A 7,449-nucleotide genomic window follows, 5' to 3' on the forward strand; every position below is an offset into this window, starting at 1 on the left:
CTTGGATTTGAACGGACTTGAATACTTACAAAGACCTTTAAAAAATAAAAATATGTAGCATGTTAATCTTTTAGAACTTTGAAAAATAAATGTGTTTTCCCCACCCACTTTTCCTACCATCTGTGTCTTATGATAGGAAGGAAGATGGAATCAGGGCATCTGGAGTTGCTGTCACCATGTGTGGGTTTGTAATCCTCTCCACAGTAAGCACGTGGTTCATCATCCCCCGAAATTTCCCATGTTCTTCATGGACAGACCTCAGCAGGACGGCATCAATGGAAACATCGGGCTGACATGCCTGGAATATCCATCCTTGCTCCCAATGACATTGGAAACAACTGAATCTCTGGAAAGAAAAATGTTTGATTTTCCTTCCCATTGAGATAAGATTTTTTTTTAAAAAATAAAACAAAATTATATATTTAAGGTGTACAACATGATGGTTTATTATACAGAGTGAAATGATTACTATAGTCAAGCTAATTGACTTATCTCACATAGTTAACCATTGTGTGTGTGTGTGTGTGTGTGTGTGTGTATGTGTGTGTGTATGGTGAGAGGACCTGAAATATACTTATAAGTGAGGTCAGGCAGTTTTTTTTCTTTCTGTGTCTGGTTTATTTCATGTAGCGTAATGCCCTCCAGGTTCATCTATGTTGTTGCAAATGCCGAGATCTCCTTCTTTTCTGAGGCTGAATAATATTACGTTGTACACGCAACATACTACAATTTCTTTATCCATTCATTGTCGACCATTTCTTGGCTATTGTGAATAATGCTGCAATGAACTTGGGAGCTCAGATGAGGTACTGATTTCATTTCCTTTTGGTGTACACCCAGAAGAGGGATTGCTGGATCATATGGTAGAAAAAACTCTTTTTGAACCACTTGGTCAGGGGTACAGCTTTTCCACTATGCTTCTGCTTGAGCTACTGCTGGTCCCACAGCCTCAAATTACATGAGTGATTTGCATGGAGAAAGAAAGGGAAAGAAGAAGTTTCTCTGAGGGGGTAATAGGGCAAGATTACTACCTTCTTCATTTCCCTGTTTCCCAGCCTGACATCAGGGACTAGCTCTGATTCCTGTGTTTCCAGGTAGTCAATGGCAGTTGAAGTAGCTGTTGATATTAGGGATCTGAGACTTGGGGTATGAAGCATTGCATCTCTAACTTTAGAGGGCCAAGTGTGACAGAGCTGGAGAGATGTTTTCTCTGTTTCTGTGCGGTGCCTTGTACAGTGTCTAGGGAGAAAGAAGAGCCAGAAGCCACATGTCCCTTTAGCATGTGGAGGGATTTGCAGCTCTGGGAACTCAGGAGGGCTCTGGCAGGCGGGGAGGCCTCGCTGAAGAAGCTAGAAGCAGCAAACAGAGCTAGGAAGGGCAAAAGGGAACCTGCCCACCACCACTCACTTCTCCGAGGTGTTGTGGGAGAGCCCAAGGGGTATTAGGTTTGCTCAAGACTCATGTCCTGTAGGGGTAGGTTGGGGCCAGTGAGCCAGCCAAGTGAGAAGAAGGGTAAGCTTGGCAGCATAAGGATAAGACTTGAATATAGGAGGCCTGGAATATTCCGGTTGCAATCAGAAAAATATCATGTCCTTAGTAATTTCACTAAATGAAAGTCATAAAATCTGTCTCTCTTTCTGTTAACTCCTGTTCTTTCTGCTTTTAGCACTCTCCAACTGCAGATCAGAGGCAAAAAGAAATCAACTTCCAGCAAGCTGAATAAATGGTGATTAACTTCTTCCCTTTAATCCTTTAGCTAACAGCAGTGAATATCATGCATGATTATGATGATCCCAGGTGGAACCAACTCATTTGTGTGGGGGTTTGGGCAGCTCTGCTGGGTGTCTGGTTTATTTTCATGGGGGCTTTCTTCCTGAGCCCCAAGTTTTAGTCAGTAGCTATAATTATGATGATTAATTATAGAAAGCGGTGTTAGCCAACTCATTTTAATTTACTATCACTTTTTTTTTTTTTTTGGCTGCGTTGGGTCTTTGTTGCTGCGCGTGGGCATTCTCTAGTTGCAGCAAGTGGGGGCTACTCTTTGTTGCAGTGCACGGGCTTCTCATTGTGGTGGCTTCTCTTGTTGCAGAGCATGGGCTCCAGGCGTGCAGACTTCAGTAGTTGCAGCACACAGGCTCAGTAGTTGCAGCACGTGGGCCCTAGAGCGTGCGGGCTTCAGTAGTTGCGGCGTGTGGGCTCAGTAGTTGTGGCGTGGGGGCTTAGTAGTTGTGGCATGTGGGCTCAGTAGTTGTGACTCACGGGCTGTAAAGCACAGGCTCAGTAGTTGTGGTGCATGGGCTCTAAAGCACAGGCTCAGTAGTTGTGGTGCACGGGCTTAGTTGCTCCGCAGCATGTGGGATCTTCCTGGACCAGGGATTGAACCCCCGTCTCCTACATTGGCAGGCAGATTCTCAACCACTGTGCCACCGGGGAAGTCCACTACCACTTAACTTAAAAAAAATTCAGATGGGAGAAAATATAAGCCATACTTCTCTTTAGAGGTTTAGAGGATATATAAAACAAAGCTTTGACTTTCTTCTTAACCATGGAATTATTCCCATTATCAGAAAGAATTGAGGTTTCTATCCAAATAAAAGCCTAGATACTCACTAAGTCTATTGTGCTGGACAGCATTTTTCTTTTGGTGTTGCAAGAGTCATTAGTGTTCTATGGTTAAATGAGTGGTAACCAATGTGTTAGATAATATCAGACGGGTTTGATTACTGCAAGATTACTTCTCAAAGACTAGTATGCTCATGTAGGTAGTCTGATTTCCATGATAAGGGAATATGAATGGTCACTTCATGGATAGATACATTTGGGATACTGTCAGTATATCTTGCAGAAGTCTGGTGCTCTAGAACATAATTTCGAAAATGCCACGTATTATAGACCACCACCACCCAGATCCCCTTTTAAGGTAAGACCTGCTGCCCAGATGCAAGGAATGTGATAGCAGACTGTCTTCAGCTGTCTGCTTCTCCAGACTCTGCCTCAGCTGCAAAGAGCCTCCTTACCCTTCCATGAGCAACCCATCCAGTGGCTGAGCAAGGTGGGTATAAAGGACCCATCCTCTCGTCCAATCCTAACTGTAAATACTTGCTCCAGAGCTCCTGAGTGGGTTGGTCCAGGCTTTGTTAAGTCTGCATCATTGTTTGACTTCTCCCTCTGCCCAATGCTGTTTCATCTTCCTTTCACAGGTCTTGATCCCCAATCAACATCTTGTACCCCAGACTCTGTCTCAGCATCTGCTTCTATAAAACCAAACCTCTGACATTATGTAGATTAAAACACCTGAAATTACTGTACTTCATGAATCAAGGATCCTTATGCAATGGATAGAATGTTTGTGTCCCCAAAATTCATGTTGAAGCCTATCTCCAATGTGATGGTATTTGGAGGTGGGGCATTTGTGAGGTGATTAGGTCGTAAGGGTGGAGCCTTCATGAATAGGATTAGTGCCCTTATAAAAGACCCCAGAGAGCTCCTTTGCCCCTTCTACCATGTGACAGCAAAGTGAAAACTGGGTCCTCACCAGACATTGAATCTGCTGGCACCTTGATCTTAGACTTCCCAGCCTCCAGAATTGTGCAAAATAAATGTTTATTGTTTAAGCCATCCAGTCTATGGTATTCTGTTATAGCAGCCTGACACCTTAAATGCCAATTTTACTGACATGCTATTAATTTTTAAGGTAGGAAGAGTTAAACCTTGTTAAATTACATATAACCAAGCATTTAGTACCTAGGTTATTTATAAATCGAATACCTCCTATAATGTTATTCATTTACTCAATTATCTAATACAATTAATTAGAAGCAATCTGTGTATTTCACAATATATTTCAAGTTCTAATATAACAAAGTCCAGGGTACAAAAACTTGTTTACCTCAAAGTGGCTGAAATACTTCACATATGTAACAGTATACAGTAAAACTGATGAGTTACAAAAACCGTCTTCCCTCTTGAGTTTTCCCTTTATTCTCACATGATTACTACACTCAGAGTACTTCACTTCTGACACTTCTTGTCACCAAATGCATGGGGTTTTTCCTCATACCAAGCAATTCTGCGATACAAGCTGGGTGTTTTATAATTTAACTCAATTCTGATACTCTCTGCCTAGAGATAGTGCCAGACCCCATAGGTTAAGGACTCAGTCCCACGAGGCTGCCCCCCGACTCCACTTCAGATGGCAGTTTCAAGTAGTAGGTTCCCAGGTTACCCACAACTCCGTCTGACTTGGCTACAAATCAAAAGTGCCCATGACTTCCTCCTCCCTTGGATTGGATTAATTGCCAGAGCGGCTCACAGAACTCAGGGAAACATTTAACTATGTTTATAGTTTATTAAAGGATATGATAAAGGATGAGCAGATAAACAGCCTGATGAAGAACTACATAGGGCAAGGTCTGGGAGGGTCGTGAACACTGGAGCTTCTGTCCCTGTGGAGCTGAGGTGTGTCACCCTCCTGGTACACGGCTGTGTTCCCCCACCTAGAAGCCCGCTGAATCCCATACAATTGAAATTTTATGAAGCCTTCCTCATGTGGGCATGATCAATTATTAATTCCATTTCCAGCCCCTCACCCCCCTCTGAAAAAGTATATGTGTGAGGGGGAGCTGAAAATTCCAAGCTTCTAATTATGGCTCGGAGTTTCTGGTGACCAGCCCCATCCAGGAGCCATCCAGAAGGCTGTCCAGAGTCACCTCAACAGAACAAAAGATCGTTCTAGGGCTCTTATCACTTAGAAATTTACAAGGGTTTTAGGAGATCTGTGGCAGGAAACAGGAGCAGAGATGAGTGTACGCATATACACATATATATGTGTGTATGAAATTATTATTTCACAACAAAATTGTTAATACTATTACCTAAATAAAACAAATTCAAGCTAATGGAAAGTCTGTCAACTAATTGGCCAGAGATCCCACTGTTGAACTAAAGCAGATTTAATTGGAAGGAGTTCAGAGTCTTAGAAATATTTAAGAATGTAAAGAAAAATTCTAGACATTTTCAAAACAATTCATCCCATTACGTGTTGATGGCTCGGGCACTTCTAATCCTTCTATGCTACAAATAAACATAGCCATAATAAGAAAGAAGAAAATAATCGATTTGTTAGTGATGAAAAAATTCATATTTTAAGGCAAGACAAGAAAAATTTAAACATAAAATGTTTCTTTGCCCATTTGGACCTCCTTCCTCCCCTCTAGTGTGCATTGTGCATCTGCATTAACCAGACCTCCCATGGCAGAAATACCTATCTAACCATAAAGATCGAATTTTCTTCTTCCGGCACCAGCCATGTAACTCCTTAGAAGAAAACATTCCTTTCTCAATCCTGTAACGGATCACGATGATCCACCACTTGCCTTGTACATGCACACATCTTTGGTGAACTTTATACAATGATAATGTATCATTTCCCTTAAAGACAGCAATTGGTGCAGAAAAGACTTGTCAGACTATCTAGGGAGATACTGGACCACATCTAATGGAAGTTCTTAGCTTAAATACTTACTTATGACTTTATTAATGTTACTAGCTATATTGCTTGTATTCTGCCTTTTTTTTGTTTTTGTTTTTTTGCGGTTTGCGGGCCTCTCACTGTAGTGGCCTCTCCCGTTGTGGAGCACAGGCTCCGGACGCGCAGGCTCAGCGGCCATGGCTCACGAGCCCAGCCGCTCCGCGGCATGTGGGATCTTCCCAGACCGGGGCAGGAACCTGTGTCCCTTGCATCAGCAGGCGGACTCTCAACCACTGCGCCACCAGGGAAGCCCCTATTCTGCCTATTTTACAAGATTATTGTTTCTTGCATTACCAAATGTGTGACTGAGTCTCTGATAAAAATAATGATGACTAGGCGACTTGAAATGATTGACCAAATATATAGTTCTGTAAGATCAACGACTGTAATAGTGTAACTCTAGGTATGGGAAGAAGCAACAAGAGGGAACAATTTCCTGGACCACAACAGACTAGTAAGACAGGCAGTCCACAGGCTTTTGGCTACAGTTAACAGGCCCTAGTCCAATGATAGCACATTGAGTGGCCTACTGATAAAATCCTTGCCTGACCTGGGAATGAACATTCTTAGCACGATGGCACAAACCCGTAACAAAATGTCTCCCAAACCTTGGTCAAAATTAAGACTGAAAGGGGAAGGATTGTAAAATAAAGAATGTTGTCCACCATCCAGTTCCATAAGAATCAAGTCATTGGCCAATGCAGTTGCTGACCTACAGTAACCCAGAAAGGGATTAAGGGTGAAGATCAGGATGATACACTTTGTGCTCTAGGAAAACAGCAGAACTGGCCCTCAGATAGTTAGGTGTTTTCAGGAAAAAGAGTTAGGAATCCAGTTTCTTGCATCTTCCCATACTTAGAAAAGCACTAAAGCCATTAACTAAGATATCTGTTCCTTGCGAATGCAGTAACCTTCTACCAAGATGTGTGCCTGATTGCACGTACCCTTTTGTCAAAATCACATATATACTGGCCTCTCCCCTTACCTCTTTGGAATAGTCCTCAGAGCTTTCTGAAAGACTGTCTCCCAGGTTATAATCCTCAGGTTGGATCAAATAAAAATTTCCTTCTCTTTTTAGATTGTCTACAGATTAATTTTTTGTTGACATTATAATAAATGAAACAAAATAAATGGAAGAATGTGAGTTGAAAAGCCAGAAGTAGAAAGGAAAAGGGACTAAAAGAAAGATCTCCATACTGATACAACTTTAGCCTAAGCAGTTTAACCAAAGAGGAAAAGAAGGACAATCAAAACATACAAGGTTCTCCTACATAGGAAATAGGGAGGTGATAGTGAAGAGACATGGGGTCAGGAAACCCCGCAGGGGTCCTATCAAGGGACAGAGTTAGCAGAGGACAACCTGAATAGCATCTCAAAGGACTCCAGAGTGGATGGAAGGGACAGACAGCCTGCAAGCAGCCACTCATGGGTTTGGGACATTCATGTGTGTTTAAATCAAGAAAGTAAAGCCCAGTAAAAATATTCCCTGATGTTCTTATGTTCCCACTCTCCAACCAAGTGGGAGCAGACATCAACAATTCATAGAATTAGATAGGAAAGCCATTGGGTTTCATGCCTTTTTTTTTTTTTTTTTGTACCTGCTGCTAATCCAAAACTCCTAATTTATCCCTCCCCCACTCTCTTTCCCTTTGGTAACCATGAGCTTGTTTTCTATGTCTGTGAGACTGTTTCTGTTTCATAAATAAGTTCATTTGTGTCATATTTTAGATTCCACATATAAGTGATATCATATGATATTTGTCTGTCTCTGTCTGACTTACTTCAGTTAGTATGATAATCTCCAGGTCCATCCATATTTCTGCAAATGGTATTATTTCATTCTTTTTTAATATTAATTAATTAATTATTTTTTTGGCTGCGTTGGGTCTTTGTTGCTGCATGAGGCTTTCTCTAGTTGT

The sequence above is a fragment of the Monodon monoceros genome, unplaced genomic scaffold (genome assembly GCF_005190385.1).
Source record: "Monodon monoceros isolate NGI ecotype Baffin Bay Population unplaced genomic scaffold, NGI_Narwhal_1 Super_Scaffold_12, whole genome shotgun sequence".
NCBI lineage: Eukaryota > Metazoa > Chordata > Mammalia > Artiodactyla > Monodontidae > Monodon > Monodon monoceros.